The following is a 12,325-nucleotide window of genomic DNA, read 5'->3' on the forward strand; positions in this document are numbered from 1 at the left end:
ATAAATACTAAATTGTTAAAAAAAAAATACTAAAGAAAAAAGAACTACCTTTTCTGGTTAAAGAAAGAACTATAATTGCAAGGTGATGTGTGCAAGTTTGGTTGAATATATGTCTACAGCATGATTGACTGAAAGAATGCATTAGTAGTGTATGGTGAAGTTATAGGTGAAGATTTATGAGGAAGTACTGCAGCGTGACACTGCAAGCTCTTTAGCTGCACTGCACTGTGGCACTTCCGAAGCACAGGGATGTGACATATCTACATGAATATGTTGCAACTCTGTGCTTCCCTCGGCACTGTTGCACAAACTGCAGCCATGCGGTGACACAGGCTCCCTTGCACCATGGTGCAAGGATGTCAGTGTGGTGTGGAGATTGTTTTTGTGCAGGAAGGTACACCTTCCTGCACAAAAACAATCAGTAAAGGCATTTTTCTCTTTCAATGTATGCTGTGGAATGCAGCATGCATTGAAAGAGGAAATAATGAGGAGAAATGAAAACAATTCTCCTCGTTGCGCCTTGCTACACCAACTCTAGGATGGTGCAGCATTCACACACATCTCCAGATTTACGATTTCTCATAAATCTGGAGATGTGTCTTGTTCTATGGGTGTTTCGTGGGAACACCCACAGCAACACCTATGGGACGCCCCTTCAACGCAAAGTTCTGTGTATGACGGGGTCGTATTTACAAGGAGAGGAAAAACCACGCAGGGTGGCTTTTCCTCTCCTTGTAAATATGAAGGAGTGCCTGGCGCCATCACTACGTTACAAAAAGTGATGTACTGGTGGCGCAGGGTGCTTGTAAATCTGCCCCATAAGTGCTTAGGTATTGGCAGACTGATACAATAAGAACATAGTGCTGGATGGGTGATTGAAGAATTGCATGAGACTGACAGGAGGTATCCTACGCTGCATGGCTACTACTTCAGTATTTAATGGAGTGAACCAATAGTATGTATCTGCTTAGAGATTTGTAGGGATTGTGCACAGAATACGTTGTGTGTACTTGTGTTGGTGCCTAGGTCATTGTATACGAATACCACTAGTAACTGGAATGATGACAGTGCTGCAAACATAGTGAACACTTAATTTATAAGTGGTTACGTATTGGTTGAGTGATAGGATACGTAGATAATGGTAGATAAGTGATTAAAGAAGTGCATGGGGCAGACTGGACAATTCCTACACTGCATGAGTACTAACTGGGTATTTAGAAGAGTGTATCAATAGTATGTAGCTAGTTAGAGGTCTGCTTGGATAGTGCACAAAATATTATAGATGCGCTTGTGTTAGTAGCTAGGCCATTCCGTAAGTTCATGACTAGTAACTAGAATAATTACAGTATTACAAACAGAGTGTATAGTGAATTTATAAGTGCTTAGGTATTGGTGGAGTAATAGGATAAGTAGATAGTGCTGGATGGGTGATTGGAGAAATGCATGGGACAGACAGGAGGATTCCTACACTGTATAGGTACTAACTGAGTATTTAGAAGAGCGTATCAACAGTATGTAGCTGGTTAGAGGTCTGCATGCATAGTGTACAAAATATTGTACCTGCACTTGTGTTAGTGGCTAGGCCATTCCTTTAGTATATGACTAATAACTGGAGTAATTTCAGTGCTGCAAAGAGAGTGCATGCTAAATTTATTAGTGCTTAGGTATTGGCAGAGTGATAGGATACGTAGATAGTGCTGGATGGTTGCATGGGACAGACAGAAGGATTCCTAGACTGCATAGGTAGTTTTTAAAAGACTGTATCAAAGCAATGTAGCTGATAAGAGGTCTGCATGCATAGTGCACAGAATATTGCAGCTGTACTAGTATTGGTGTGTCTATAGTTTCGAGAATGGTAGTCTGTATTTTAGGGTGTGAGGAGGTGCATCAGATGATCACGTAGATGATGTCATCAGTGATGTAATCAGTGATGTCATCAGTGATGTCACTGACCATGTCATGAGTGATGTAATATGTGACATCATCAGCAGTGCATTGCGGGCGCGCGAGTTATAGTTAGCAGAAATAACTATAACAGAGGAATTTCTATGGTTTTGTTCGAGTGAAATGTCCAGCTAACTATAACACCCCTGAAACCTATGGATTTTTCTGTGAATTTCTATGCTGATTTCTAACTATAACGTCTCTGAAACCTATGTTTTTTTCAGTGAATTTCAAAGCTTTTTTAAATGCTAATTTCTAACTATAATGTCTCTGAAACCTATGGTTTTTTCAGCGAATTTCAAAGGTTTTTTAAATGATAATTTTTAAGTGTAATAGTAGTTATCCCTATTTTTTTGTACTGATTTTCTACAGTTTTTAACTGTTTATTTATAAATATTTTATTCATGAAATAACATTATATACTTTTCTGAAAATTGCAACAGCAAAAAAATGTAAAACTGAAATATTGTTTAATTTTTTTGTTTAATTTTAATATATTTATATTATTTTCTTTTTTTTTTTTTTCCCCAATTTTTTTTGGAGTCGCACACCCAAAGTGTACACAACACGGTGAGTGAGTGGATTCTAGCCGCCATATTAGAAACGTTGTGAAGGATCCGCGTACGGTGTGCAATGGCTGCATGTTTTTCAGTTACATCATATACATTTAATATTACGTGATGTACGCGATTGGTATGCGACCAGTCCGTGACTCCTGCTCCCGCGCATTCGCGACACATGCGCATTACAGTACGCGATGCTTGCGCGGTGGCGGGTCCCGCGTGCCGTCATATACGTGCTGGGGGGCGCTGGGTGCGCGACTTCCGCAAATTTTTTTCATGTTCTAAAATTATATGCATGTGTGTTTAATATACATATTAGGGCAAGAGACTATCTAAGATATTCATAAAAAATAATGTATTTGTACTTATAATAAGCTTATATTATTTTTAAATATATTTTCGCGAAGTTGTGTCGGGTGCGTGCTTCGTGAGCGCAGAGTGCACGGATCCCATGTGACCTCAAAAAAAAAGATTTCATTGGTTCATAACATTTCCCACTGTAACTATTGAAGGACCCCACCCATTTTAATCATTCTTGTTGGAGCATCTTTAGAGAGGCATCTCTTTTCCTTGCTTGTTTTTTTGGTGTTTTTCAAAAAATATCAAACAAAATGGCATCTGGACAGCAGCAGCGGCAGGAGAAAGTATCTTCTGAAGAAGAATTCTTGCAGGAGGCACCATGTCTACAGAGGGTGGAATCTGTCATGTGGAAATTCTTCACTTTTCCACCTAGAGAGAAGGAAATAAATGTGAGAAAGGTGACGCGCAAAATTTGTGACCGAGTCCTGTCAAGAGGCAGTGAAAAAAAATAGCCTTGTGGCACTGCTTCTATGTACAAGCATCTCCGGACCACACATCCACTCAATCTTGCTAGGGAGGAAATGAGGCGAGCTTTGAACCCCTCACCTGCTGTGGCAAGTACATCTGGAGCGTCCTCAGGAACTCCTGAAATGGACATTAGGTCAGAATTCGCCTTTCTCGAGCAACACTACGTGAAGTGAAAGAAACTTATATGCTTCGGTGAGCAGTCGGTGGATGCAGTTTGTGCTGTGCAACGCAACAATCGTTGTTATTTTTTTTGTTTTTGGAATGATAAGTAATTCCAAATGTTTCCTGTTTTATTCATTATTTTTTTTGTTCATTTTTTGAAAAATAAACATAAATACTAAATTGTTAAAAAAAAAATACTAAAGAAAAAAGAACTACCTTTTCTGGTTAAAGAAAGAACTATAATTGCAAGGTGATGTGTGCAAGTTTGGTTGAATATATGTCTACAGCATGATTGACTGAAAGAATGCATTAGTAGTGTATGGTGAAGTTATAGGTGAAGATTTATGAGGAAGTACTGCAGCGTGACACTGCAAGCTCTTTAGCTGCACTGCACTGTGGCACTTCCGAAGCACAGGGATGTGACATATCTACATGAATATGTTGCAACTCTGTGCTTCCCTCGGCACTGTTGCACAAACTGCAGCCATGCGGTGACACAGGCTCCCTTGCACCATGGTGCAAGGATGTCAGTGTGGTGTGGAGATTGTTTTTGTGCAGGAAGGTACACCTTCCTGCACAAAAACAATCAGTAAAGGCATTTTTCTCTTTCAATGTATGCTGTGGAATGCAGCATGCATTGAAAGAGGAAATAATGAGGAGAAATGAAAACAATTCTCCTCGTTGCGCCTTGCTACACCAACTCTAGGATGGTGCAGCATTCACACACATCTCCAGATTTACGATTTCTCATAAATCTGGAGATGTGTCTTGTTCTATGGGTGTTTCGTGGGAACACCCACAGCAACACCTATGGGACGCCCCTTCAACGCAAAGTTCTGTGTATGACGGGGTCGTATTTACAAGGAGAGGAAAAACCACGCAGGGTGGCTTTTCCTCTCCTTGTAAATATGAAGGAGTGCCTGGCGCCATCACTACGTTACAAAAAGTGATGTACTGGTGGCGCAGGGTGCTTGTAAATCTGCCCCATAAGTGCTTAGGTATTGGCAGACTGATACAATAAGAACATAGTGCTGGATGGGTGATTGAAGAATTGCATGAGACTGACAGGAGGTATCCTACGCTGCATGGGTACTACTTCAGTATTTAATGGAGTGAACCAATAGTATGTATCTGCTTAGAGATTTGTAGGGATTGTGCACAGAATACGTTGTGTGTACTTGTGTTGGTGCCTAGGTCATTGTATACGAATACCACTAGTAACTGGAATGATGACAGTGCTGCAAACATAGTGAACACTTAATTTATAAGTGGTTACGTATTGGTTGAGTGATAGGATACGTAGATAATGGTAGATAAGTGATTAAAGAAGTGCATGGGGCAGACTGGACAATTCCTACACTGCATGAGTACTAACTGGGTATTTAGAAGAGTGTATCAATAGTATGTAGCTAGTTAGAGGTCTGCTTGGATAGTGCACAAAATATTATAGATGCGCTTGTGTTAGTAGCTAGGCCATTCCGTAAGTTCATGACTAGTAACTAGAATAATTACAGTATTACAAACAGAGTGTATAGTGAATTTATAAGTGCTTAGGTATTGGTGGAGTAATAGGATAAGTAGATAGTGCTGGATGGGTGATTGGAGAAATGCATGGGACAGACAGGAGGATTCCTACACTGTATAGGTACTAACTGAGTATTTAGAAGAGCGTATCAACAGTATGTAGCTGGTTAGAGGTCTGCATGCATAGTGTACAAAATATTGTACCTGCACTTGTGTTAGTGGCTAGGCCATTCCTTTAGTATATGACTAATAACTGGAGTAATTTCAGTGCTGCAAAGAGAGTGCATGCTAAATTTATTAGTGCTTAGGTATTGGCAGAGTGATAGGATACGTAGATAGTGCTGGATGGTTGCATGGGACAGACAGAAGGATTCCTAGACTGCATAGGTAGTTTTTAAAAGACTGTATCAAAGCAATGTAGCTGATAAGAGGTCTGCATGCATAGTGCACAGAATATTGCAGCTGTACTAGTATTGGTGTGTCTATAGTTTCGAGAATGGTAGTCTGTATTTTAGGGTGTGAGGAGGTGCATCAGATGATCACGTAGATGATGTCATCAGTGATGTAATCAGTGATGTCATCAGTGATGTCACTGACCATGTCATGAGTGATGTAATATGTGACATCATCAGCAGTGCATTGCGGGCGCGCGAGTTATAGTTAGCAGAAATAACTATAACAGAGGAATTTCTATGGTTTTGTTCGAGTGAAATGTCCAGCTAACTATAACACCCCTGAAACCTATGGATTTTTCTGTGAATTTCTATGCTGATTTCTAACTATAACGTCTCTGAAACCTATGTTTTTTTCAGTGAATTTCAAAGCTTTTTTAAATGATAATTTTTAAGTGTAATAGTAGTTATCCCTATTTTTTTGTACTGATTTTCTACAGTTTTTAACTGTTTATTTATAAATATTTTATTCATGAAATAACATTATATACTTTTCTGAAAATTGCAACAGCAAAAAAATGTAAAACTGAAATATTGTTTAATTTTTTTGTTTAATTTTAATATATTTATATTATTTTCTTTTTTTTTTTTTTCCCCAATTTTTTTTGGAGTCGCACACCCAAAGTGTACACAACACGGTGAGTGAGTGGATTCTAGCCGCCATATTAGAAACGTTGTGAAGGATCCGCGTACGGTGTGCAATGGCTGCATGTTTTTCAGTTACATCATATACATTTAATATTACGTGATGTACGCGATTGGTATGCGACCAGTCCGTGACTCCTGCTCCCGCGCATTCGCGACACATGCGCATTACAGTACGCGATGCTTGCGCGGTGGCGGGTCCCGCGTGACGTCATATACGTGCTGGGGGGCGCTGGGTGCGCGACTTCCGCAAATTTTTTTCATGTTCTAAAATTATATGCATGTGTGTTTAATATACATATTAGGGCAAGAGACTATCTAAGATATTCATAAAAAATAATGTATTTGTACTTATAATAAGCTTATATTATTTTTAAATATATTTTCGCGAAGTTGTGTCGGGTGCGTGCTTCGTGAGCGCAGAGTGCACGGATCCCATGTGACCTCAAAAAAAAAGATTTCATTGGTTCATAACATTTCCCACTGTAACTATTGAAGGACCCCACCCATTTTAATCATTCTTGTTGGAGCATCTTTAGAGAGGCATCTCTTTTCCTTGCTTGTTTTTTTGGTGTTTTTCAAAAAATATCAAACAAAATGGCATCTGGACAGCAGCAGCGGCAGGAGAAAGTATCTTCTGAAGAAGAATTCTTGCAGGAGGCACCATGTCTACAGAGGGTGGAATCTGTCATGTGGAAATTCTTCACTTTTCCACCTAGAGAGAAGGAAATAAATGTGAGAAAGGTGACGCGCAAAATTTGTGACCGAGTCCTGTCAAGAGGCAGTGAAAAAAAATAGCCTTGTGGCACTGCTTCTATGTACAAGCATCTCCGGACCACACATCCACTCAATCTTGCTAGGGAGGAAATGAGGCGAGCTTTGAACCCCTCACCTGCTGTGGCAAGTACATCTGGAGCGTCCTCAGGAACTCCTGAAATGGACATTAGGTCAGAATTCGCCTTTCTCGAGCAACACTACGTGAAGTGAAAGAAACTTATATGCTTCGGTGAGCAGTCGGTGGATGCAGTTTGTGCTGTGCAACGCAACCATCGTTGTTATTTTTTTTGTTTTTGGAATGATAAGTAATTCCAAATGTTTCCTGTTTTATTCATTATTTTTTTTGTTCATTTTTTGAAAAATAAACATAAATACTAAATTGTTAAAAAAAAAATACTAAAGAAAAAAGAACTACCTTTTCTGGTTAAAGAAAGAACTATAATTGCAAGGTGATGTGTGCAAGTTTGGTTGAATATATGACTACAGCATGATTGACTGAAAGAATGCATTAGTAGTGTATGGTGAAGTTATAGGTGAAGATTTATGAGGAAGTACTGCAGCGTGACACTGCAAGCTCTTTAGCTGCACTGCACTGTGGCACTTCTGAAGCACAGGGATGTGACATATCTACATGAATATGTTGCAACTCTGTGCTTCCCTCGGCACTGTGGCACAAACTGCAGCCATGCGGTGACACAGGCTCCCTTGCACCATGGTGCAAGGATGTCAGTGTGGTGTGGAGATTGTTTTTGTGCAGGAAGGTACACCTTCCTGCACAAAAACAATCAGTAAAGGCATTTTTCTCTTTCAATGTATGCTGTGGAATGCAGCATGCATTGAAAGAGGAAATAATGAGGAGAAATGAAAACAATTCTCCTCGTTGCGCCTTGCTACACCAACTCTAGGATGGTGCAGCATTCACACACATCTCCAGATTTACGATTTCTCATAAATCTGGAGATGTGTCTTGTTCTATGGGTGTTTCGTGGGAACACCCACAGCAACACCTATGGGACGCCCCTTCAACGCAAAGTTCTGTGTATGACGGGGTCGTATTTACAAGGAGAGGAAAAACCACGCAGGGTGGCTTTTCCTCTCCTTGTAAATATGAAGGAGTGCCTGGCGCCATCACTACGTTACAAAAAGTGATGTACTGGTGGCGCAGGGTGCTTGTAAATCTGCCCCATAAGTGCTTAGGTATTGGCAGACTGATACAATAAGAACATAGTGCTGGATGGGTGATTGAAGAATTGCATGAGACTGACAGGAGGTATCCTACGCTGCATGGGTACTACTTCAGTATTTAATGGAGTGAACCAATAGTATGTATCTGCTTAGAGATTTGTAGGGATTGTGCACAGAATACGTTGTGTGTACTTGTGTTGGTGCCTAGGTCATTGTATACGAATACCACTAGTAACTGGAATGATGACAGTGCTGCAAACATAGTGAACACTTAATTTATAAGTGGTTACGTATTGGTTGAGTGATAGGATACGTAGATAATGGTAGATAAGTGATTAAAGAAGTGCATGGGGCAGACTGGACAATTCCTACACTGCATGAGTACTAACTGGGTATTTAGAAGAGTGTATCAATAGTATGTAGCTAGTTAGAGGTCTGCTTGGATAGTGCACAAAATATTATAGATGCGCTTGTGTTAGTAGCTAGGCCATTCCGTAAGTTCATGACTAGTAACTAGAATAATTACAGTATTACAAACAGAGTGTATAGTGAATTTATAAGTGCTTAGGTATTGGTGGAGTAATAGGATAAGTAGATAGTGCTGGATGGGTGATTGGAGAAATGCATGGGACAGACAGGAGGATTCCTACACTGTATAGGTACTAACTGAGTATTTAGAAGAGCGTATCAACAGTATGTAGCTGGTTAGAGGTCTGCATGCATAGTGTACAAAATATTGTACCTGCACTTGTGTTAGTGGCTAGGCCATTCCTTTAGTATATGACTAATAACTGGAGTAATTTCAGTGCTGCAAAGAGAGTGCATGCTAAATTTATTAGTGCTTAGGTATTGGCAGAGTGATAGGATACGTAGATAGTGCTGGATGGTTGCATGGGACAGACAGAAGGATTCCTAGACTGCATAGGTAGTTTTTAAAAGACTGTATCAAAGCAATGTAGCTGATAAGAGGTCTGCATGCATAGTGCACAGAATATTGCAGCTGTACTAGTATTGGTGTGTCTATAGTTTCGAGAATGGTAGTCTGTATTTTAGGGTGTGAGGAGGTGCATCAGATGATCACGTAGATGATGTCATCAGTGATGTAATCAGTGATGTCATCAGTGATGTCACTGACCATGTCATGAGTGATGTAATATGTGACATCATCAGCAGTGCATTGCGGGCGCGCGAGTTATAGTTAGCAGAAATAACTATAACAGAGGAATTTCTATGGTTTTGTTCGAGTGAAATGTCCAGCTAACTATAACACCCCTGAAACCTATGGATTTTTCTGTGAATTTCTATGCTGATTTCTAACTATAACGTCTCTGAAACCTATGTTTTTTTCAGTGAATTTCAAAGCTTTTTTAAATGCTAATTTCTAACTATAATGTCTCTGAAACCTATGGTTTTTTCAGCGAATTTCAAAGGTTTTTTAAATGATAATTTTTAAGTGTAATAGTAGTTATCCCTATTTTTTTGTACTGATTTTCTACAGTTTTTAACTGTTTATTTATAAATATTTTATTCATGAAATAACATTATATACTTTTCTGAAAATTGCAACAGCAAAAAAATGTAAAACTGAAATATTGTTTAATTTTTTTGTTTAATTTTAATATATTTATATTATTTTCTTTTTTTTTTTTTCCCCAATTTTTTTTGGAGTCGCACACCCAAAGTGTACACAACACGGTGAGTGAGTGGATTCTAGCCGCCATATTAGAAACGTTGTGAAGGATCCGCGTACGGTGTGCAATGGCTGCATGTTTTTCAGTTACATCATATACATTTAATATTACGTGATGTACGCGATTGGTATGCGACCAGTCCGTGACTCCTGCTCCCGCGCATTCGCGACACATGCGCATTACAGTACGCGATGCTTGCGCGGTGGCGGGTCCCGCGTGACGTCATATACGTGCTGGGGGGCGCTGGGTGCGCGACTTCCGCAAATTTTTTTCATGTTCTTAAATTATATGCATGTGTGTTTAATATACATATTAGGGCAAGAGACTATCTAAGATATTCATAAAAAATAATGTATTTGTACTTATAATAAGCTTATATTATTTTTAAATATATTTTCGCGAAGTTGTGTCGGGTGCGTGCTTCGTGAGCGCAGAGTGCACGGATCCCATGTGACCTCAAAAAAAAAGATTTCATTGGTTCATAACATTTCCCACTGTAACTATTGAAGGACCCCACCCATTTTAATCATTCTTGTTGGAGCATCTTTAGAGAGGCATCTCTTTTCCTTGCTTGTTTTTTTGGTGTTTTTCAAAAAATATCAAACAAAATGGCATCTGGACAGCAGCAGCGGCAGGAGAAAGTATCTTCTGAAGAAGAATTCTTGCAGGAGGCACCATGTCTACAGAGGGTGGAATCTGTCATGTGGAAATTCTTCACTTTTCCACCTAGAGAGAAGGAAATAAATGTGAGAAAGGTGACGCGCAAAATTTGTGACCGAGTCCTGTCAAGAGGCAGTGAAAAAAAATAGCCTTGTGGCACTGCTTCTATGTACAAGCATCTCCGGACCACACATCCACTCAATCTTGCTAGGGAGGAAATGAGGCGAGCTTTGAACCCCTCACCTGCTGTGGCAAGTACATCTGGAGCGTCCTCAGGAACTCCTGAAATGGACATTAGGTCAGAATTCGCCTTTCTCGAGCAACACTACGTGAAGTGAAAGAAACTTATATGCTTCGGTGAGCAGTCGGTGGATGCAGTTTGTGCTGTGCAACGCAACCATCGTTGTTATTTTTTTTGTTTTTGGAATGATAAGTAATTCCAAATGTTTCCTGTTTTATTCATTATTTTTTTTGTTCATTTTTTGAAAAATAAACATAAATACTAAATTGTTAAAAAAAAAATACTAAAGAAAAAAGAACTACCTTTTCTGGTTAAAGAAAGAACTATAATTGCAAGGTGATGTGTGCAAGTTTGGTTGAATATATGTCTACAGCATGATTGACTGAAAGAATGCATTAGTAGTGTATGGTGAATTTATAGGTGAAGATTTATGAGGAAGTACTGCAGCGTGACACTGCAAGCTCTTTAGCTGCACTGCACTGTGGCACTTCCGAAGCACAGGGATGTGACATATCTACATGAATATGTTGCAACTCTGTGCTTCCCTCGGCACTGTTGCACAAACTGCAGCCATGCGGTGACACAGGCTCCCTTGCACCATGGTGCAAGGATGTCAGTGTGGTGTGGAGATTGTTTTTGTGCAGGAAGGTACACCTTCCTGCACAAAAACAATCAGTAAAGGCATTTTTCTCTTTCAATGTATGCTGTGGAATGCAGCATGCATTGAAAGAGGAAATAATGAGGAGAAATGAAAACAATTCTCCTCGTTGCGCCTTGCTACACCAACTCTAGGATGGTGCAGCATTCACACACATCTCCAGATTTACGATTTCTCATAAATCTGGAGATGTGTCTTGTTCTATGGGTGTTTCGTGAGAACACCCACAGCAACACCTATGGGACGCCCCTTCAACGCAAAGTTCTGTGTATGACGGGGTCGTATTTACAAGGAGAGGAAAAACCACGCAGGGTGGCTTTTCCTCTCCTTGTAAATATGAAGGAGTGCCTGGCGCCATCACTACGTTACAAAAAGTGATGTACTGGTGGCGCAGGGTGCTTGTAAATCTGCCCCATAAGTGCTTAGGTATTGGCAGACTGATACAATAAGAACATAGTGCTGGATGGGTGATTGAAGAATTGCATGAGACTGACAGGAGGTATCCTACGCTGCATGGCTACTACTTCAGTATTTAATGGAGTGAACCAATAGTATGTATCTGCTTAGAGATTTGTAGGTATTGTGCACAGAATACGTTGTGTGTACTTGTGTTGGTGCCTAGGTCATTGTATACGAATACCACTAGTAACTGGAATGATGACAGTGCTGCAAACATAGTGAACACTTAATTTATAAGTGGTTACGTATTGGTTGAGTGATAGGATACGTAGATAATGGTAGATAAGTGATTAAAGAAGTGCATGGGGCAGACTGGACAATTCCTACACTGCATGAGTACTAACTGGGTATTTAGAAGAGTGTATCAATAGTATGTAGCTAGTTAGAGGTCTGCTTGGATAGTGCACAAAATATTATAGATGCGCTTGTGTTAGTAGCTAGGCCATTCCGTAAGTTCATGACTAGTAACTAGAATAATTACAGTATTACAAACAGAGTGTATAGTGAATTTATAAGTGCTTAGGTATTGGTGGAGT

This window comes from Triturus cristatus, chromosome 2_2 (assembly GCF_964204655.1).
Source record: "Triturus cristatus chromosome 2_2, aTriCri1.1, whole genome shotgun sequence".
Lineage (NCBI taxonomy): Eukaryota > Metazoa > Chordata > Amphibia > Caudata > Salamandridae > Triturus > Triturus cristatus.